At 41.0% G+C, this 23,529-nt stretch overlaps 1 protein-coding gene across 2 annotated transcripts in view; it reads left to right on the top strand.

Annotated features, from left to right (window-relative positions):
* Window positions 1-3,948: 3,948 nt before the first annotated feature.
* The window catches only part of LOC136752962 (carnitine O-palmitoyltransferase 1, liver isoform), a 52,521-nt gene continuing 32,940 nt past the window's right edge, over window positions 3,949-23,529 (top strand). For both annotated transcript variants that reach the window (XM_066708709.1, XM_066708708.1), the window contains exon 1: window positions 3,949-4,064. The gene's annotated coding sequence lies outside the window, so the exon portion shown is untranslated. The remainder of the gene's footprint in view (window positions 4,065-23,529) is intronic.

Here is a 23,529-nt window from a genome sequence, read left to right as displayed (position 1 = left end):
CCTGCACAGTGGTAACAAGGCATGATGGATCCATGTTCTCATTCTGTTTACGCCAAATTCTGACTCTACCATCTGAATGTCTCAACAGAAATCGAGACTCATCAGACCAGGCAACATTTTTCCAGTCTTCAACTGTCCAATTTTGGTGAGCTTGTGCAAATTGTAGCCTCTTTTTCCTATTTGTAGTGGAGATGAGTGGTACCCGGTGGGGTCTTCTGCTGTTGTAGCCCATCCGCCTCAAGGTTATACGTGTTGTGGCTTCACAAATGCTTTGCTGCATACCTCGGTTGTAACGAGTGGTTATTTCAGTCAAAGTTGCTCTTCTATCAGCTTGAATCAGTCGGCCCATTCTCCTCTGACCTCTAGCATCAACAAGGCATTTTCACCCACAGGACTGCCACATACTGGATGTTTTTCCCTTTTCACACCATTCTTTGTAAACCCTAGAAATGGTTGTGCGTGAAAATCCCAGTAACTGAGCAGATTGTGAAATACTCAGACCGGCCCGTCTGGCACCAACAACCATGCCACGCTCAAAATTGCTTAAATCACCTTTCTTTCCCATTCAGACATTCAGTTTGGAGTTCAGGAGATTGTCTTGACCAGGACCACACCCCTAAATGCATTGAAGCAACTGCCATGTGATTGGTTGGTTAGATAATTGCATTAATGAGAAATTGAACAGGTGTTCCTAATAATCCTTTAGGTGAGTGTATACCTCTGTGAAGTTGATTCCTTATTCCTTATTTTTCATTTATTTACATTTTGTTTTCACTGTTTCTCAATAAATTAACAGTGGATACTTATTTCTTCTTACTGTTTTCAGTTTTTCTGCAAAATAAGTAATAATTTATTTGTGGTATCAGATATTTCACTTCCACTAGGGCTCTTATTTGATCTTTGTTTATGACCCCTCAGTCTCTGTCCTCTGCTCTGCTGTCTTTGACAAGTTTGAGCCTGTGACTTCATTTATGTTACAGGAGATTGTTGGTAACTTGAAGCCCTCAGGTTCTCCACATGATGTTGTTCCTCCTTGACTTTTTAAGGAGGTTTTTCACACTGTAGGGCCATCTGTTCTTGCAGTTGTTAATAGCAGTATTCAGGTGTGGTCCCTGAAAATTTTAAATATGCAGTAGTGCAATCCCGGATTAAAAAACCTGGTCTGGATCCTGCAGATCACGTAAATTTTAGGCCTATTTCCAAATTACCTTTTCTTTCAAAAATTCTTGAGAAGATAGGCCATTAATTGACTACAAACTTTGTGACAAACCACAATATTCTCAAAGTTTTCCAGTCCGGTTTTAAAACTACACAGCACAGAATCTGCTTTTAAAAGTTTTTAATTATATCTTTTTAGCTACTGACTCTGGTGATTGTGTTATTCTTGTGCTTCTTGATTTAACTGCTGCGTTTGACACTGTGGATCATGAAATTCTGATTTCTCGTTTGGAGCGGTGGGTGGGCATCAAGGGCATAGCACTCGAATGGTTCAGGTCCTACTTGGATGGTGGGACTTTTTGTGTTAGCTGTGGTGACTTTGAGTCCTCCTCTGCTCCTCTCTTTTGTGGGGTCCCACAGGGCTCAGTTTTAGGCCCTCTTCTTTTTTCTCTTTATTTGATCCCCCTTCGTTCAATAATCAGGAAGCATGGCATGTCATTTCACTGTTACACGGACGATAGTCAGATTTATGTGCCTCTTAAAAAGACTGACACTGTCAGATCTTTACTCGAGTGTCTTGACGATCTAAAGGCCTGGATGTCTCTTAATTTTTTGAGTTTCAATGAGAAAAAGATTGAAGTGATGGTTTTTGGTGGCACTGCTGGGACCACTCCTGTTGATTTGGGTGTCCTAGCCCGGTACAACAAGCCAACCATTACTAACCTAGGGCTTAAAATCGACTCTGACCTTAGGGCAGTCATTAAATCAAGTTTTTTCCAATTGAGGCAGCTGGCTAAAATAAAGCCATTTCTTCCAAGGCAACACTTTGAGACAGTAATCCACGCCTTTGTTACCACTCGGCTGGATTACTGTAATGCACTGTATGTGGGGGTTAGTGGGTCTTCTGTTGCTCATCTACAGATGGTACAAAATGCTGCAAGCGCATCTTTTAACTGGAGCACGTAAACATGAGTATATTTCTTCAATTTTAGCCTCGCTTCATTGGCTGCCTGTACATTTTAGGATTCATTTTAAAATTCTTTTGTTTTTGTTTTAAATCCTTAAATGGTCTGGCTCCACCCTACATTTCAGAGCTATTACACCCTTATATACCCACCCGTTCTCTCAGGTCAGCTGATCAATTGCTCCTGATTGTGCCCAAAACAAAGCGTAAGCTCAGAGGGGATCGTCCCTTTGCTGTGGCAGCTCCTAAACTGTGGAATGATTTACCTTTGTTTATTAAACAGTCCTCATCATTGTCTGTTTTTTTTTTTTTTTTAAACTCCTTTTTTCTTTGGCCTTTGACACTTGACTTGACATTGATATTTCCTAAAGGAGCAGGACAACCCCCAATCACCTTCACTCCTGGTACAAGCACAACCAATGAGATGCACACCTTCAGAGAGTTTTCACTTTATTTGTATCATGACTGCAATGCAAAACAATACAAAATAACAGTGACAAAAAGCGCCAGGGGTCTATGACAATACAGAAAGTACAATATAGAAAAACCTCTGAAAACACACAAGCACACCATCAGAGATGGCACGCAACAAGTCCCGCAGCGCTGCAGCCTCTCGCTGGACTCAAGAGGGAGCCGGGGGTGGGGGGCCATGGCCAGGCTGTCGTTCCCTCTGCCAAGCGGGTTCAGGCCAAGATACCTCCATTACTTCAATCGCTACCTCTTCCGCTGACTTCTATAGGGGGCTGCCTGAACTACTGAAGTAAACAATGCTGTATCTTACTTTTTATTGATATATAATAATAATAATTAGAAATAAGTGTCCTTAAACTGGGAAATGAAAATAAAGATTAAGTAAGCACCACTCATTGAAAAACGGATTACATTGTGTCTGTCAGCTCGTGAAGTATTGTCATATATGTTATTGTATGGATTTGTTTGTAATGGTGTTGTCCTATATGTACTACAATTCGGAAACAATACTTAAAATACATTGCTACAACATTGTGGCAATGTTGTGTGTTAGCAGGGAGGGAAATAAGAAAGGAGTAACCATTACTTATTTCTTGATAAAACTGATAACCGACAAACTGAAAAAGTAACCAACAAGGAAAAGTAAAAATAAGTAACCATATTTATATTTCAAAAACAGGGACACAGAAATAAGGAATAAGGAACCATTACTTAGTTTTCGCAAAAATCTGAAATAAGGAATTACTTATTTTTCGAATACCAGAAATCAGATATACAAAATAAGTAAACATTACTTATTTTGCAGAAAAACTGAAATCAGTAACAATAAATAAGTATCCATAGTTAATGTATTGAGAAACAGTGGAAAAAAATGTAATCATTACTTATTTTGAGAAATCAGAGATAAGTAATAAATAAGGAATAAGGAACCATTACTTATTTTTGAAAAATAAGGAATAAGGAATAAGGAATCAAATTCACGGAGGTGTAATGTATTGGATTAGATTACAGTTTATTTTCAGGTAATCAGTATTCTGTATAATATAATAAAATACGTATAGTATAATATACGTATAATATAGTAATATAGTAAAATACGGTACAGTATACTCTAGTACTATAGAGTATATTATAATGAAGTACAATACACTACAGTATAATGCAGTACAATACTGTGAAGTGTAATTTGATCCAGTTCATCCAGCCATCCATCCATCCATTTTCAAAACCGCTTATCCTGGTGTGATCCAGTTCAGTATGGGATAATAAAGCACATATCTATGTCTGGTCTAAACACATTTCTTCTCCCTCGTCACATGACAGGGGTATATTGGGGACTACGAATGGTCGGCGTTACGCATCGGGGGGCGTGTGTTGTGTGTACACACTCCAAGCAGCACACCAGAGAGAGAGGCGGAAGGTGGAAGGTCGTGTCGGTCCCAGCTTTCGACTGTTGACAGCAATTTGACAGGTATTGGCATTGGCGTTTCATTATTATTATTTTAATGTTTGGATTAATATTGTATAGAGTCATATCTGCACGTGAATGCTGGTTTTAGGCTCCATTTTGTCAACACTGCTCGGGTTCGCACTAACGCAGCGCCCGGATCGGTATGTTAATAAAAGGTGTGGCTTTAGCCTAAAATTATTACATCCATACCTACACACATACAGGCTATGTTGATGGTATGTATGTGTGTGTATGTGTAGCAATCAGCGTTTTCATATTTACACATTCATTTATTTAGTCGTAGAAATATAGTTACGTAAAACGATAGCATTCAAACAGACTTTAAGCTCTGTCGATATTAATTAACAGTGTCAGTACTATTCTTTATTCATCTTTAATTGTATATTTCTCATTTTGTGACAACTATTTGTTTACATGTCTTTGGATTATTGTTTGTAATTATTTTGTGTCAATTGATCAGTTTTAGTGGTTTATTATTATGATGATTAATAATACATAGTTTCATTCATTAAAATAAATCGTTGTACTTGTGGACGGGGTACATTTTGAAAACGGAAACAAATTAGAAGAGACGGGTTTGCTATATAGAGGGAGGCCGCGAGTGATTGTCCCCAGTGTCAATAATATATAAATACAATTTTACATTAACAGAACAGGTCTGTAGCCGTGCTGCGTGTATTGGTGTTTGTATGTGCGTTTGTCTGTGACTGTGTGTGTCAGTCTCTGTGTGTACGTCTCTGCATGTTTGTCTTTGTATCTGTCTATCTGTCTGTGTGTGAGTGTCTGTATAGTTGTCTGTTTGTCTGTTGAGATACTGATTCAGCCACACAAACTGGATTGATTCCAGCCGAGGTACAGTTTGACCCTGAGTTACACAAGATGGGGTGGTGTCAACTTTGGATGTAAATTGTTTAAACATCACTGATTGATTGACTGCTATGGTATATTAACACTGAGTGACTGACTGGACACTACATAAGAACAGAAGAAAGTTTACAAAGGAGAGGAGGCCATTCGACCCATCGTGCTCGTTTGGTGTCCATTAATAACCGAGTGATCTAAAGATCCTATCCAGTCTGACTTTAAATGTTCCCAAATTTTCAGCTTCTACCACATCGCTGAGGAGTTTGTTCCAGATTGTGATTACTCTCTGTGTGAAGAAGTGTTTCCTGTTTTCTGTTTTGAATGCCTTGATGCCCAATTTCCATTTGTGTCCCCGGGTCTGTGTGTCCCTGCTGATCTGGAAAAGCTCCCCGGGTTTGATGTGGTCAATGCCTTTCATGATTTTGAAGACTTGGATCAAGTCCCCATTTAGTCTCCTCTGTTCCAGGGTGAAAAGGTTCAGCTCCTTCAGTCTATCCAAGTAGGACATTCCATTCAGACCTGGAATAAGTCTGGTTGCTCTCCTTTGAACTGCCTCTAGAGCAGTGAAGTGTGGTGCCCAGAACTGTACACAGTATTCCAGATGAGGTCTATCTTGTACATTGTACAGTCTCAACATTTCTTCCCTTGTTTTAAATTCTACACTTTTGACTACTGTACATTAACAATGACTGTACAACTGGACACTACAATACATTAGCACTGACTGGACAGCTGGACTCTACAGACACAGTACATTAATAATGCACTGAAAGAGAGAGGGAGCGAGCAGGTGAGAGAGAGGTGCAGAGAGTCTTTGATAGTTTTGTTTGTGGGTGTGAGCGTGTAAACTAGGTGAAAGTTGAACGGTGAACTGCTTCTACAGAATGGGACATTCTTGTAAAGCGAGGCAGGACGGGAATGAAGGAGTAGGACAGGTAAGGTGAGTGGGGGGGAGTAGAGTTAATACAGCACTGCCAGACTGACTGATACACTGATTGTATCTCCTTAACTCTTTAACTGCTGATTCTAGTTGCACCAGTACAGCGGGTTACTGGGCAGTGTTCCAGCACTCACTGGAGAATCCTGTCTGACTGCATTTTAAGTTAGTTAGTAACTACTTATTTTGAAAAACTCTCTTAGTGTTAATATACTGTAGTGTCCAGTTAGTCAGTCAGTGTTAATGTACTATTGTGTCCAGTTTCCCTAGGCGAATGTCATTGTATTTGTATTCGGATACCACTGGTCATTGCAACCCCTGTCCTGGTCAGATGCCAACCCACTTGAAGCAATTTGGGATGCGCATGAACAAGCTGGTACTTGTCGAACTCTTTTTGGGAGTCTCGTGCCATGCAGAATGAGTCGTGGTGACAACCTTCTTGAACACCAGGTTGTTTCCCGATAGGGCTATGCGATATGACGATATATATCGTATGACGATGGAAAACGTCTATCGTTTCATATTATGCTATATCGTTTATATCGTGGCGTCGCAAATTGCAATCTTTACGGCAGTATTTTTCATCATTAGGATGCTTTGCGTTACCTCTGTGAAGTTGGCACCCCATATAATTAATCACCAAAACTATTCCATTCATTGGTGCTGTGTTTGTGCTTATTTGTTCATTTTTGCGGCACATTTGTGCTGGTTTGGTGTTCGAGATATTAAGCACTTTTTTGGGCTGTGTGACGTCACTCTCCACCCCATCTCGCTCATATCGCTCCAAAGCGGTGCCATTCGTTTGTGCTCGATTTGTGCCGGTTTTCACAGGTAAAACAGAGACTGTGAAACAATTCACAATTAGTCTTTTTTTAAATAATAGTATATTTTAACCCTGTATCTGCTATGGTTAGGGAGATACATATTTTTTCAATGATTCCGGGAGTTTGGTTGCATATGTGATGATATTGATTTTCACAAATTATTCTGATGATTCACAAGTAAAACAAAGGCTGTGAAAGAATTCACAATTGGTCCTCTTCATGTGAACGTTGAACACGCTACCTATTATGTTTGGGGAGATACAGACATTTTACGCATGCCACATACACAATGTGCGGAATGATATAGATTTTCAAATTACTCTTATGATTCACAAGTAAAACTAACGTGAAAGAATTCACAATTGGTCTTCTTCGCGGGAAAGTTGGTTTGCAAACGCTAGCTATTATGGTTGGGGAAATACAGCCATTTATAGGCAATGTGCGGTGTGTTATTGATTTTCACAAATGACGCATTATGCAACGACGATGATGGAATGATTGCATATGGAGAAAAATAAATAAAACGACGGATGTATAAAATATACTGTAACATATTTGAAACATAATAAACACACACCTCAACCTGTACTTGTTTCACTGTTAATGCAGCTTTCTCTGAGAACTGCAATCATTCCATCATCGTCGTTGCATAGTGCAATAACCATTTTGAACATAAGCTGCACTTGCATCAAGTTACACACTAACTAATCGAGCAAACGGTTATTATAACGCAGTGGCCTTAACGATATATTCACTGAGGTTAAGTTAAGTTACTTTGAATAAACTCCTAAAACATAATGGTAATAAACGAGATGAAATACTTGGTTCAGCGATGGACCAGAACACAAACAACATTATATTAAAGTGCCAATATACACAAGGTGAATTCAAACAAGTGCTACATGAGCACAGATACAGGGCATACAGTGAGGGAAAAAAAGTATTTGATCCCCTGCTGATTTTGTACGTTTGCCCACTGACAAAGAAATGATCAGTCTATAATTTTAATGGTAGGTGTATTTTAACAGTGAAAGACAGAATAACAACAAAAAAATCCAGAAAAACACATTTCAAAAAAGTTATAAATTGATTTGCATGTTAATGAGGGAAATAAGTATTTGACCCCTTCGACTTAGTACTTGGTGGCAAAACCCTTGTTGGTAATCACAGAGGTCAGACGTTTCTTGTAGTAGGCCACCAGGTTTGCATACATCTCAGGAGGGATTTTGTCCCACTCCTCTTTGCAGATCCTCTCCAAGTCATTAAGGTTTCGAGGCTGACGTTTGGCAACTCGAACCTTCAGCTCCCTCCACAGATTTTCTATGGGATTAAGGTCTGGAGACTGGCTAGGCCACTCCAGGACCTTAATGTGCTTCTTCTTGAGCCACTCCTTTGTTGCCTTGGCTGTGTGTTTTGGGTCATTGTCATGCTGGAATACCCATCCACGACCCATTTTCCCATCCAATGCCCTGGCTGAGGGAAGGAGGTTCTCACCCAAGATTTGACGGTACATGGCTACGTCCATAGTCCCTTTGATGCGGTGCAGTTGTCCTGTCCCCTTAGCAGAAAAACACCCCCAAAGCATAATGTTTCCCCCTCCATGTTTGACGGTGAGGATGGTGTTCTTGGGGTCATTCCTCCTCCTCCAAACACGGTGAGGAGAGTTGATGCCAAAGAGCTCGATTTTGGTCTCATCTGATCACAACACTTTCACCCAGTTCTCCTCTGAATCATTCAGATGTTCATTGGCAAACTTCAGACGGGCCTGTACATGTGCTTTCTTGAGCAGGGGGACCTTGCGGGCGCTGCAGGATTTCAGTCCTTCACGGTGTAGTGTGTTACCAATTGTTTTCTTGGTGACTATGGTCCCAGCTGCCTTGAGATCATTAACAAGATCCTCCCGTGTAGTTCTGGGCTGATTCCTCACCGTTCTCATGATCATTGAAACTCCACGAGGTGAGATCTTGCATGGAGCCCCAGACCGAGGAAGACTGACAGTTATTTAGTTTCTTCATTTTGAGAATAATCACACCAACTGTTGTCACCTTCCCACCAAGCTGCTTGGCGATGGTCTTGTAGCCCATTCCAGCCTTGTGTAGGTCTACAGTCTTGTCCCTGACATCCTTGGACAGCTCTTTGGTCTTGGCCATGGTGGAGAGTTTGGAATCTGATTGATTGATTGCTTCTGTGGACAGGTGTCTTTTATACAGGTAACGAGCCGAGATTAGGAGCACTCCCTTTAAGAGAGTGCTCCTAATCTCAGCTTGTTACCTGCATAAAAGACACCTGGGAGCCAGAAATCCTGCTGATTGATAGGGGATCAAATACTTATTTCCCTCATTCACATGCAAATCAATGTATAACTTTTTTGAAATGCGTTTTTCTGGATTTTTTTGTTGTTATACTGTCTCTCACGGATAAAATACACCTACCATTAAAATTATAAATTATCACTTCCGTGACGTTTGTCAGTGGGCAAACGTACAAAATCAGCAGGGGATCAAATACCTTTTCCCCTCACTGTATGCGATTTGGATTTGAAACTTGAAGTTACTGCCAATGATCAAACTGTCAATATTAAAAGAAAAAAACAATGACAGCAACGGTAAGAAACCTGCACCGAGTGCATTGGACGAGATGGGGTAAATGCATGACTGACGTCACAGATCCAGGAGATAATTTTGTTATTTGTATGTAAGGGAATTAGTTAGATTGTTCCTTTTAATGGCACAAATCGGCCACAAACAAATGACACCGGTTTGGAGCGATTTGAGCGAGATGGGGTGGAGAGTGACGTCACACAGCCCAAAAAATTATGCTTAATATCTCAAACACCAAACCAGCACAAATGTTAATTTGTGCGGCACAAATCAGCACAAATGAATGGAATAGTTTTGGCGATTATTTAATTATATGGGGTGCCAACTTCACGGAGGGCTTTGCGTTCTGCCCGGTTCTTCCACACTTGTCGGATGCGGCAAGAAATGTGCATCAGAAACACAGACAGACATGAGGAGAGTGAAGTGACAAACAATAACCAACACAACCAAGAGATTCTTTAATGCACAAGCGCACACGTTTAGCCTGGCGATGAGAGCGGGGCGGATCTTGATCTGCAAGCACCCCCACCAATTTAGATTGATATCATTTGTATAAAATTAATAAACGTTTGCTTTCATTAAAATTCATTAAAATGCAAACACATGCAGAAAGTATAATTTTATTTTTATTAAGATGGTGAAGTGGTTCAACAGTTGTATTATAATTTTTAATATTAGTATTATTATTATTATTATAACTATTTTGTATTAACAACGTGCTGTACTTGTAAGTAGAATCGAGACGCGACAGTCAGAAAGAAATGTCCCCGTCTAGCAGATGTTAATGTGCCACTATAAACCCGGCTGTGGTAAATCTTCCTGAATCTGCATTTTACAGCGAATGTGTTGCGTGATTACTATTACTTGTGTTATTGTTATGTGACAGTAAATCATAATGTGTATATTTATATATGTGCTCTGAGGAAGATAAGTCAAAACGCGTAAGCAATATGATGTTCACTTTTTCTCTAATAAATATTTTTTGAGACAATCGGTAAATATGGACTGTTTTTAGACAGGATCTGCTGTCCTTCCTTGACCGGATAATTGTTCTATATAAAATCCCTGGGATAAGGCACCCCGCATTTAAGATTTATTAAAACTATTGTAACGCCAGCTATTTTTAAACTTATGTATGTATATATGTGTGTGTGTGTGTGTGTGTGTGTTATATATATATATATATATATATATATATATATATATATAAAACACACACACACACACACACACACACACACACACACACACACACACACACACACACACACACACACACACACACACACACACACACACTCACCTAAAGGATTATTAGGAACACCATACTAATACTGTGTTTGACCCCCTTTCGCCTTCAGAACTGCCTTAATTCTACGTGCCAATGATTCAACAAGGTGCTGAAAGCATTCTTTAGAAATGTTGGCCCATATTGATAGGATAGCATCTTGCAGTTGATGGAGATTTGTGGGATGCACATCCAGGGCACAAAGCTCCCGTTCCACCACATCCCAAAGATGCTCTATTGGGTTGAGATCTGGTGACTGTGGGGGCCAGTTTAGTACAGTGAACTCATGGTCATGTTCAAGAAACCAATTTGAAATGATTCGACCTTTGTGACATGGTGCATTATCCTGCTGGAAGTAGCCATCAGAGGATGGGTACATGGTGGTCATAAAGGGATGGACATGGTCAGAAACAATGCTCAGGTAGGCCGTGGCATTTAAATGATGCCCAATTGGCACTAAGGGGCCTAAAGTGTGCCAAGAAAACATCCCCCACACCACTACCACCAGCCTGCACAGTGGTAACAAGGCATGATGGATCCATGTTCTCATTCTGTTTACGCCAAATTCTGACTCTACCATCTGAATGTCTCAACAGAAATCGAGACTCATCAGACCAGGCAACATTTTTCCAGTCTTCAACTGTCCAATTTTGGTGAGCTTGTGCAAATTGTAGCCTCTTTTTCCTATTTGTAGTGGAGAGGAGTGGTACCCGGTGGGGTCTTCTGCTGTTGTAGCCCATCCGCCTCAAGGTTGTACGTGTTGTGGCTTCACAAATGCTTTGCTGCATACCTCGGTTGTAACGAGTGGTTATTTCAGTCAAAGTTGCTCTTCTATCAGCTTGAATCAGTCGGCCCATTCTCCTCTGACCTCTAGCATCAACAAGGCATTTTCACCCACAGGACTGCCGCATACTGGATGTTTTTCCCTTTTCACACCATTCTTTGTAAACCCTAGAAATGGTTGTGCGTGAAAATCCCAGTAACTGAGCAGATTGTGAAATACTCAGACCGGCCCGTCTGGCACCAACAACCATGCCACGCTCAAAATTGCTTAAATCACCTTTCTTTCCCATTCAGACATTCAGTTTGGAGTTCAGGAGATTGTCTTGACCAGGACCACACCCCTAAATGCATTAAAGCAACTGCCATATGATTGGTTGGTTAGATAATTGCATTAATGAGAAATTGAACAGGTGTTCCTAATAATCCTTTAGGTGAGTTTGTAATATATATATATATATATATATATATATATATATATTCATTCCATAACAACATAACACACGTAATAGTAATCACACACTTGCCCTGTAATGTGTTGCATTCTGCATATATTTACCATGACAGCCTGCATGTAGTATTTGTTAGTTTTGCTTATTAGAGGATTAACGAAATACTTGTAGTTTGAATGTCTTTGGTCTTATTTTGTGGCTTGATTGGATAAAAACAAGAAATAGAGATATATATCGTGCATCGCCCAAACTTCTAAAAAAGAGAGATATTAAGTCATATCGCCCAGCCCTAGTTCCTGACAAAGTGTACAAAGTATTATTCCGGACGTTCCCCTGACTTATGTAAGACTTGCGCTCTGCAACTATCTGAGCAATTTGGTTTTTCCGGATGTCGGAAATGCACCACTTGCTCTTTACATATTGAATGTACCCGTTTCTTAACTCGGAAATGTTCATAACGGGGCCTATGGGAACGTTTTGCATGAAGCTGAATTTTCATCAGTTGGGTGTTGCATAACCCGGGGAGTACCTGGATTTATTTCTTAGCAGACCTTCACTTGCACTTTTCACTAGAAACATTTCCAAAGGGTTACAGAGTGCAGTCATATAGTCAGCAAAAAATACATAAGCACACCTCCTATCACACAATGAGCTAACAAGGGCAGACATTACAGTGAAGTGTGCACTAGGCACAGGCAAAGCTACAGTAAAATGATAAAAAGTGCTAAAAATACATGAGGGACCAGAGTTTAATAAAAAAAAAAAAAATGCGTAAGAGCCAGAGCGCTAAGCAGTCCAGAGGATCACAGGTACAGTCTGAACAGCTGTGTCTCGAGTGATCACCAGACAGTGGTCAGGGACTGACCTTAGGTGGCAGGTCGTTCAACCACTGAGAGGGTGAATGGGCATTAAAGATGATCATGAATAATATTCCCTATTCAGACGGTCTCTTCCTAACCTGTGGTGGAATCAGAGCACAGCCATTTATTTTTCCCCAAGTGACTACTGCACTACCAAAAGTGATTTCTTGAGATTCTTACCAGACTTTTCTTGTAACAAGAAAAACATCCATTTCGATAAGCTCACACAAGTTAAAACATCTTGTGTTTTCTTGGTGTAAGAAACTGAATTTAATTACAGCAGTCATTTCTTACAGCAAGTAAAATCTAACTTAACGTTAAATAAAGCTGTAAAACAGTACCTTCAGTTCCAAGTGATAATTAATTCTATTATTATTATTATTAATATATTTTCTTAGCATATTTACAGATTAAACTAAATATACACATTTCAAGAATCATCATACAGTAATAGCAGTACAATAAACAATACGTTTATTGCAGTAAATATTTCAGTCCTAGCAGATTCAAATTGAATATCTACTTCAAAATGTATAATTTTGTTTATAAAATAACAAGGGGTTAAAAATAAAAGGAAAGCATGTTTAATGAAATCAGTACAAACACAACATATTTTACACTTTTAAAATGCAACAAAGATCAAAGGTAAATCAAGTGAGAAAAATAATCTATTTAAAGTTTCCTTATACACTAATGATGGATGTGCATATTGGTTCAAATTAAAATTGCAGTTTCTGTACTTGACAAATCAATAGTTGGTGGTGGTCACTTGTGCATATTGGGGCATTGGTTTATATTACATGTTTTGTGAAAACTTGGTTAATGCGAGTGTATATTATTTATATGACCCATGCTGTTACGACCACAGAAGCGCCCACCAACAAGAACGCAGTACAGCATGTGTCGTAAACATAAACAAAGCCGCAAAGCAGATTAAATCAGACATAACAATGCACTTCCAATGTCAAAGCATTGAAAATATAACAAACATTGCCAAGTCAGTTGATTGTTTTCCACTTTGCCTCTTGCGATGTTCTGACAGGTTCACGCGCATAATTCAAAGCACGAGTAAGAATTCAGAAGAGACGGTTTTTATTTTATCGTTTTATATTTAGAAAAATAACTAACAAAGATTACGCTAGTATAGTAATGAAAAATGAAATGTAAAATAAATTTACTCAGGCATATGAAGGGAATGATAGAGGTTTCAGGAGACCAAGTCAAACACAAACTGCATGCTAGGCCCTCAATACACCATTACAAAAAGGTAAATGCATACCAACGTGAAATCCTCCAAGCAGAAACGAGGAAGAGTGCATGAGGGTTCGGCCACTCCTCCGCCTGGCCCAGTGCAGACTAGATGCAGGGCCAGGGTGACCGTGGTGCTCGTGCTCTGGCTGCACAAGCAAAAGGCAGGGAAACGAGTAAACTAGTCAAATACCAACATACATTATATTTGCTGTACACGAATATAATAGATATGCTAGCATTTGTGGTATTGTTAAAAGGGCCTTTTATTTCTTTCAAAAACTCATCTTTTGGCATTGGGATTTTTTAGTTTTTTTCTCCTAACATTGGGCTGCAGTACAGGTCCTGCCTGTACAATGGGTATGCTCCATTGTGTTGCATTATTGAAATACTATTGATTATGTAGGTCATTTGGTTTAAGTTAATCTGATGTCAGTACTTAGGGTCTTTGGTAGCTTGTAACTACTATTCTGTGAATGTCTAGTAGGCCTGGATACACGTGCCTTTTCTGGCGATCCCAAAAACAGGTCCTGGCGACTGGTCGTTCTATTGCCTCGTTTCCATTGACGAAGCATCCGTGCCCGGGCACTTAAGCCAGTAAAAACACCCATTTAAAGGGGTCATGAACTGCCTTTTATTTTGTACTGTTCTCTGAGATCCACTTATAATGTTATCAAGATTTTTACATCAAAAATCATCATAATTTAGAAGTAATAGGCTATTTTCTGTCCCGTTCTGCATTTGCCTCGTTATTTACCTACTATATGCGTTATTCAGTGGGCGGGGCTAAGCAGGCAGTAATGTAGAAGCAGGTGTTGATCTTCTTCTGCGGAGGTGGGGTTTAGCCACACTATTACGTAATAAAGTGGCACATTCCATACGTAATAAAGTGGCACATTCCAAATCCTGTCGTTTTTGCAGATTGGCTTCAATAAGCTGTTTTTAGACTAACGATAAGTTGAGATCTGAAACTTACAGGATGTTTTTATAGTACAATTATCTCTTATATGTCAAAAGATCAAGGGAATTTTGATTTCTCAGTTAATGACCACCAGTAGAAATGGGGCATAAGACCTGAACAGGTTTTGGTCACCAGCATCCAAATAGCAGATAATTAGAGATTCCCTTCCCCTGCTAAATGCTCAGGCTTTTGTCATCTAGAACGGGTCCACTCTGAGGAATAGTTTGAAGTGACCGGTGTCGGTTTCTCTATGAACATGCAGCTTCCCTATTTCCAGGCTTTCCTTTTTTGCGGTTTCTTACCTCTCATTCACCTGCACCACAGACTCCTGTAACAGAGAAAAACACATGTGTATGTAATCTATAAGTACTACTCCTTGTGCGTCTCCCTACAGATTACCCACTTCATTGTCTCCCTATAGACTACCCTGTATATATGTAGGGTGGTCGATCAATTTTTAAAAATTAATTTAAGCTGTTATGCACTTAAATGGTTACATTATGCCTTAACTTAGATATGTGCAATACCAAAGAAACGAAATTGTGACTAACCCTAATAAATATGTCTTTACCTAGCATCATTAAAAAGAGGTTTTAAAACTAGTACAAGACCCTTGTCTAACGTTTGGATGTGATAGTTAATACATTTCTATCGATTTGTGTGAACTCTGATCCTGCTGCCTTCCACTGCCAGAGCCGCCACCGCAGCTAGCATTCACACACTGAGCAGCGCTGAGCTGCGGCTGTGCACTGTGTGCACATCGGCACCATACAGCTGTAAGCGTGGACTTTAACATTGATTCGCAGTGTTGTTAGTATAGCAACAAAAATACTGATTTATACAATACAATAAAATGTTCCTATAGTATAGTAATTAAATTAGATGAGAATGTAATATTACACATTATATTTTACTTTCAGTGCATATTTATTTTCAGTTAAGTAGTGTGAACTGCAAACGCAAGTTCATTATTTAAACTGATCAATAAATCGGTTTACTATTGGTCATCATCGTATCCTGTTAAAACTGCATATCTATTGCAATTCTCTCGGCAATATGTTTCCAGCACATTACTGTAACGTGATTAAGTACCAAGAATAATAACTGCAGGCACAATGAAAGGCTCTTTTCATATACCACTAACAAAACAATGATATATCAGTGTTTTATAAATACCACATTGATTGTAAATAGCTTACAATGTAATTGCAAACAGCTCAGAAAATATTAAACACAAATACATGCATTAAAAACAGCAGGGAAGTCTTCCCAGAAAATAAAAATCAACCTTGGAAACTTTTCATTTAATCAACACTTAATTTCAAGTTTTCTGAAAGAAGAAAAACAAACATCACATTTGGTAAAGTTAATATAGCTCTACCGTCATGTAGGTTTGACCATTTTTTGGCAAATTACAAAATAAGGAATAGCATTTCCTGTCGCTCTCGTCTTCCGTCTCAACAACCGGTCAAAACTCCTAAAATGCCTCTCACAACTGGCATTGGTTTTTGTAGTGGACCGCAGCTTACTGTGCAGCTCTGCTGATACCTCAGCATACCGGTGATCAGCGAACATCCTGCAGCACACTTTAACAATACTAGCTAGAATTAACTCCACTACCTGCACAGTCATGCTGTCAAAATCTGCAGTGGTCTCCTCTGTAAGTTTCCGAAGGAAAACTGGCTCCACACTCACTTTTACATCATCAAACAATTGAACATCTCCTCTAACAAATCTCTGGCCATCTGACTGCCATGCCTTCAGTTTGCAGACAAGTTCCCGATACCTGTAATTCTCTTGAGGCTCTGTCACAATTTTACAACTAATGTCACAACTCTGTCACAACTAATCCAAATGCCCTACATCCTGTCAAGTACGGTCTAATATTTAGATCAGCAAAAACAGCTTCTACCAATTTGTATTCATGCTGAATTGCTCTACTGAATTCCAGCAAAATCAGAGTGCAGGTAAAACAAAACCACTGCATTGAAAAACGTAACGTTCATTCTGTTACCTTTGAATGGTACCAGTGGCACAAATTCAGATTTATCCTTGCCTAACAGAACTGTCTTGAATTGCACTGGTTTTCCACTTTTTTCACAGCCTGTTTCCTGCACTGCCTTGCATACAGTTCTGATCAATCTAACTGTCCCACTTTCTCCTACTGTTTTGTGTACCCAATGTAAGCACCAACTACTTTGTCTCCACCAAAAATTAATCTCTCTAAATGCAATCCACATAAAAGCTCATTTACAAGTCTTAAGTTTAGCCTTATCAACCTCACCGTGCTGTTCAAAGTCTTCCACAGTCACTGGAAGAATATCTGATCTGTATGGAGACAAAATGTATTTTTTTTCTCTCCTCAGTTACAGCTCTGTCCCCCACAAGATTTGTATTTTTTGTGATAATTTCACTCACAAAAATGTACATTCAAGTCACACTCCCCCACTAGGTCCTGAACCATTTCTTTGACAGTATCAAATGTACACTGAGCAGAGCCTGATGCCTGTTCCCCGAGTCCTAAATGCATCCTTGTACCATCCTTAAAAAAAAAGTGCCAGCAGTGGCATACTTGTGACTATTTTTCTTGTCCCATCTTTGCAGAGAGTCAAATCATTTTCTGTAAGAATTCTACTCTGTAGTCTGTGTGCCACCCAGTTTTTCTAAAACTACTCTAACTACCAGAGATGCCTTATGCTTACTAACTCCCATATTAGCAACCGAGTCCGTATACACTTCATCTATGCATCTATTTTCCACATGTTTCAGTCTTGCTCTATAAGAACTTGTCCAACTCTCCCTTCACTTCTTCCTACTCGCCCTGCCAGAACAGCACCTCTTCGTTTAACTCTCCAACCTTGTCTGCCACATTTAAGCTCTGTTCAGATTTTCTTTTATAGTAATTAAGTTTCATGGTCTCTTTTCTTTTACTATGCACCTGCTTGTGCATATCTTCCTTTAGCACCACAATGCTCTGTTCTAACTTAGCATTAGCCAATGCAAGCTGATCTTTCTCTGCATTTCTTGATTTTTGTCATCTCTACGTCTAATCCTTTTATTGACATTTCTAACATTCGTCTGGGCTAATTTGTCCCATACGGTTCTCAATTCTTTTTTCAGTTTAACGATCTTCACCTCAGCCTCATACAATTTCCTGTCTGTCATATACATTAATGCATTTTTCATCATAATATGGGCAATAATACAAATGTACACTTCAAAGGAATCCCACAGTCATATGCAACAACAACAAAAAGCATGCACTGACATTTTAAATTAAAAGAGGAAATGAGAAATACAACATTAAAATTCCAGTCAAACCTGCGGGTCATCATCGCTTATTATAGAATGGAATACGGAATCTTGCTGATTGATAGGGGATCAAATACTTATTTCCCTCATTAACATGCAAATCAATTTATAACTTTTTTTGAAATGCGTTTTTCTGGATTTTGTTGTTGTTATTCTGTCTCTCACTGTTAAAATACACCTACCATTAAAATTATAGACTGATCATTTCTTTGTCAGTGGTCAAACTCAGCAGGAGATCAAATACTTTTTTCCCCCCTCACTGTATATAACAAGACCACCTGGCATGCAGAAGCCCAGCTTTGCTCAGTGGTATGTCTAAGGGACCTGAATAACTCACAAAGAGGCTGACAATCGTATACTTCAATTGAGAGGTCTGTGATAGATGGAAAACTTACAATGGACAGACATAGGAGCTCATAAGGCAGTTCCATAGGTTTTGCCTATTGCTGCATTATTTCCTAGATTCTTGTATGATTTCACCCCCCCCCCCCCCCCCCATTTATAAATGAAATGCATTAATGCAACATTTTTTTTTTTTTTTTTTTTTTTATAAAACAAGTATAACTCTAGGTTTTGCATATGGCTTGCTGCATTGTTGACTAGATTCTTTCATTATACATAAAAAAAGTAATGCAACACTTAGTAGAACTCTATTGAAGCACTTGCCTTGATAAAAAAAAAATATTGCAATGTTGTTGCATCATTACAAATTTACGGTTATATCTTATTAAATTGTTGATGTTTTATGCATTCACATTATTAGACACTGATTATATAATTAGCATAAGTCATAAAACACAGAATTCAAAAAAATGAAAATGGAATTTGGAAAAAAAAAAATGAAACTGATTTCATAGGGCTCTAGAGTGGGCTCTGGTGGGAGTGGAGGGGAGGCAGAGTTAGTCTTCTGGCACCGGAAGACCGCAGTGGTCTGGAGGGGATGTATGGGGAGGGACTGAAGGTAGCTTGGTGCAGTGTGGTCAAGACAGCGGTAGGTGAGGGTCAATGTCTTGAACTGAATGCATGCCGGTATCTGTGGATACCAGTGGAGGGAGCGGAGCAGTGGAGTAGCATGTGCGAATCGGTGCAGAGAGAATATCAGACAAGCCACAGAGTTCTGGATGAGCTGGAGTGGGCAGGTAGTAGATGCAGGCAGGCTGGCCAGGAGGGAGTTGCAGTAGTCCAGGCGGGAGAGGACCAGTGACTGGACAAGCAGCCGAGTCGAGTAGTTGGTGAGGAAGGGACGGATTCGGTGTATGTTGCTCAGGAAGAATCTACAGGTGCGTGTCAGCATGGTGATGTGCTGGGTGTAGGAGAGCGCAGGATCTAAGGTGACTCCTAGAGAGAGTGTGTGGTGGATTCCAAGGGGATCGAGATGGGGAGATGGTGAGGAGGTTGGGGGAAAAAAAACAAAAAAAAAACAAGAGATCCGATTTGGAGAGGTTGAGCTTGAGGTGGTGCGAGTGCATCTAGGTGGAGATAGCAGACAAACAGGAAGAGATGCGAGAGGGGATGAGAGGGTCAGAAGAGGGGAAAGACAGGAAGATCTGGGTATTAGCGTAGAAGTGGTAGGAGAAACCATGGGATGCGAAGAAGGGGCCCAGGGAGCGAGTGTAGAGAGAACAAAGGGGGGCCCAGGATGGAGCCTTGGGGTACGCCTGCGAGGAGAGGTTGGGGGGTAGATGAGGAGCCTCGCCATGTCACTTGGTAGGTCCGGACTGAGAGCAGTCCCCGAGATTCCAAGATCAGTGAGGCAGGAGAGGAGGATGGAGTGATCGACAGTGTCAAATGCTGCGGAGAGAACAAGGAGGATGAGTACTGAGGAGAGGGAGGCCGCTCAAGTCGGTGACTGCCAGGAGAGCAGTCTCAGTGGAGTGAACTGTGCGGAAGCCAGATTGCAGAGGATCAAGGAGTGAGTGTTGGGACAGAAAGGCAGAGAGCGGACGATGGACTGCCCGAGAGTCTTAGAGAGGAAGGGTAGTAGGGAGACAGGGCGGTAGTTCTGAGGCGAGGTGGGGTCAAGGGTTGGTTTCTTGAGGAGTGGAATGACAGCAGCTTGTTTCAATGCAGAGGGTAAACAGCCAGAGAGGAGTGAGGAGTTGAGGAGGGAGGAGATGAAGGGGAGTAGATCAGTAGCAGTCGCTTGTAGGAGGCGAGAAGGGAGAGGGTTCAGGGTGCACATTGTAGGTTTGTGACGTAGGAGGAGAGAGGAAACTTCAGAGTCTGAAAGGTGAGAATGAAGAAAAGGAAGCTTGGTGAGTGGGAGGTTTGGGTGAGATGAGAGAGGAGAGGGGATTGTTGAAGAGCTTGCAGATGTCTGCAATCTTGGAGGAGAAGAAGGAGGCAAAATCATCAGCAGTGAGAGATGGGGGAGGGGGGGGCAAAGAGGGAGGAGAAGGTGGAGTAGAGATTGCGCAGGTTGTTGATAGTGGATTCAAAGAGTGATTGGAAGTAAGATTTCTTGGCTGAGGTGAGTGAGGAGGAGAATGTAGACAGTAGAGAGCGGTAGAGTTTGAGGGCAGCTGGGAGTGGTCCTTTTCCACTTCTGTTTGGCGGCACGCAGACTAGTTTGGGTTGAGCGGAGAACAGAAGAGATCCAAGGCTGAGGAGGAGAGGGACAGACAGGGCGAGATGTGAGAGGACAGAGTCAAGGGAGGAGGTGAGGGAGGAGAACAAAGAGGATGTAGCACAGTTGAGAGAGAGAGAGAGAGAGAGATGGGAAAAACAAGAGAAGGTAAGAGTGAGGGGGGAGGGGGAGACTGAGCGGAGATTCTGGTGAACGAGGGAGTGGGTGGGGTTGGGAGGGAGGGGAGAGAAAAGGAGAAGGAGATGGTGGTGAAGTGGTGGTCTGAGATGTCCATGGGTGTCATGGAGAGTGTTGAAGGGGAGCAGCCTCTGGAGAAGATGAGGTCTAGCTCATGGCCTGCCTTGTGAGTGGGAGAGAGAGAAGTTAAAGGAGAGGAAGAAAGCCGGCACAGTGGGAGGGGTTGGAGAGGTGGATGTTGAAGTCTCCCAGGAGGATGGTAGGTGAGGGGCGGGAGGAGAGAAGGAAGTGGAGTTCATCCAGGAAGGAGGCGAGTAGACCAGGTGGACGGTAGAGAACTAGAAGGAAGAGGTGAGAGGGAGAGGTGAGTTCCACTGCATGAAATTCAAAGCTGTTGGTCAAGATACACGAGCAAAATGGGGGGACAAAGTAGAGGAGAGAAGGTAAGATGGGGGAGTTGGACAGGACAAATAGAGAGGATAAGGCAGCAGGGGTGGTTGAGTTGTCCGGGGAGATCCATGTCTCAGAGCGAGGAAATCCAGGGAGTGGTGGGAGGCAAAGGCGGAGATGAAGTCGGCTTTGTTGGAAGCCGAGTGGCAGTTCCACAGGCCTCCAGAGAGTGGAGAAGAGGGGAGGGAGGAGGAGGGGAGAGGTAGGGAGATGAGGTTAGAGGGATTAGGGAAGCAATGGTGTGACGGGTGCACGCCAAAAAGAGAGAGCAGGACGGGAATCGGAGAGATCGTCATGGCTTCTTGCTGTTGCTGTGTGGCGTTTCCTCGCAGTCCTCTTCTCACTGGAGTCCCGCAGCTAGAGTCCCTGCCCTTTGGAGATGGGGCACTTCAGAAGGGGGGCACTGAAGGCTGTTGGCGCGGACTGCTGGCGCTGAAATCTAGGGGGCTGTTAAATACCTCACCTGTAACTAATTAGGACAGTGCACACCTGTGTTGCGTTGAATGACAAGGCTGTCAGGATGGCACTCCCACCCACGCAGGACTGCTAATAGCACAATTAATGGCCACTTTACATCTGAATACAGACAAAGACCTTGCCAGACACACGCAGTTACACTGAATAGCTCGCAGAAATGCTACATAAATGCTAAATAATAACAGCCTACAATGTAACTGCTTCCGATTTACAGAAAGTGCGTGTTGAGTGTGCCGTGTAAGTTGCTAATTAACTAACAGTCGCTGCTCTTACTACAATACAGGTGCAAGATATACAATTCTTAGCTAAACAAGTAACCACGTAAACAATCAATGTAACCCTTAACTAAACTACCAAACACAAGCGAAAAAGCGATCCTTAACTGCGGTGAGTTAGGCAACACTTCAGCTGCCTTGCCCGAGTGTAACGCACACCGGTCATTATACAGACTAGAAAATAATACAGTAAATAACAGGCAAATACACCGATCAGCCATAACATTATGACCACCTGACTAATATTGTGTAGGTCCCCCTTTTGCCGCCAAAACAGCCCTGACCTGTCGAGGCATGGACTCCACTAGACCTCTAAAGGTGTGCTGTGGTATCTGGCACCAAGACATTAGCAGCAGATCCATTAAGTCCTGGATGTTTGCGAGGTGGAGCCTCCATGGATCAGACTTGTTTGTCCAGCACATCCCACATAATGTCATAATGTTATGGCTGATCGGTGTATATCTACAGGTTTGAGCCATAGTTGATCCATTAATCAATATTAATACTGGCTATAGTAAAGGGAACTCATTTATACTGTGTAACTTATGTTTTAATAGATAATGTACTTATTATGAATATGCGTTTAGATATAGCTGAATCAATAATATTTGTTTTGTAAATACACATTATTTTTACATTGTTATGAATCAGTGAACACATGGCCACATACAGCTTTGGAAAAAATTATGACCAGTCCAAGATCAGAAATCAATGTTAAGTGGTCTCAATTTTTTCCAGAGCTGTATTTTGGGCAGCTTTTGAAATACAAAAGTAAATCTCTCTGCATATGTGAATTTCTCCCGCTTATCTGTACTTATGCGTTACAGAAAATTGAATTAAATACCTATATGGCATTTGCTGTAAACTCATCAAATGTAATAAGTTATAAATGCTTTCTTCAGCCGCCGGACCGCAGTTTATACTGTAGGCTTAAATACGATAAAGCTGACAATCTGGGCTTTGTAATGAACTCAGTCATTGTGAAATAATCTGTATCATGTTGAGAGTTGAAACAAGTAAATATATAATCATTTATTACATACATGTGTAGACATCGTTTATCATTCATTTTATTAGCAGATGACATAAAATATACAATTGAAGAATCACACCTGTTCTAGCTCTCGTCTGCCTGTCCTCTCATCGATTCAACAAGTTCCTAACTTACCAGTGGATTTCACTCTTGATCTCGTTGCAAACCCAGGTCTCTATCAATGCCTTGATCAGCCACCATCTGATCATGTGCTTATTATTTTGTATCGGGTGCGGCTGGCAATAGGCTGGCTGCTGTTAGTGTTTATTAGACTGCTGTTGGCACTAGTACAATTCATTATCTACAGGACTGAAGATGCCCTTCACCCAGCGTTGCACAC

The sequence above is a fragment of the Amia ocellicauda genome, chromosome 7 (assembly GCF_036373705.1).
Source record: "Amia ocellicauda isolate fAmiCal2 chromosome 7, fAmiCal2.hap1, whole genome shotgun sequence".
Taxonomy (NCBI): domain Eukaryota; kingdom Metazoa; phylum Chordata; class Actinopteri; order Amiiformes; family Amiidae; genus Amia; species Amia ocellicauda.
The sequence above is the reverse complement of the archived record's forward strand: the minus strand, read 5'-3'. Positions and strand labels throughout refer to the sequence as shown.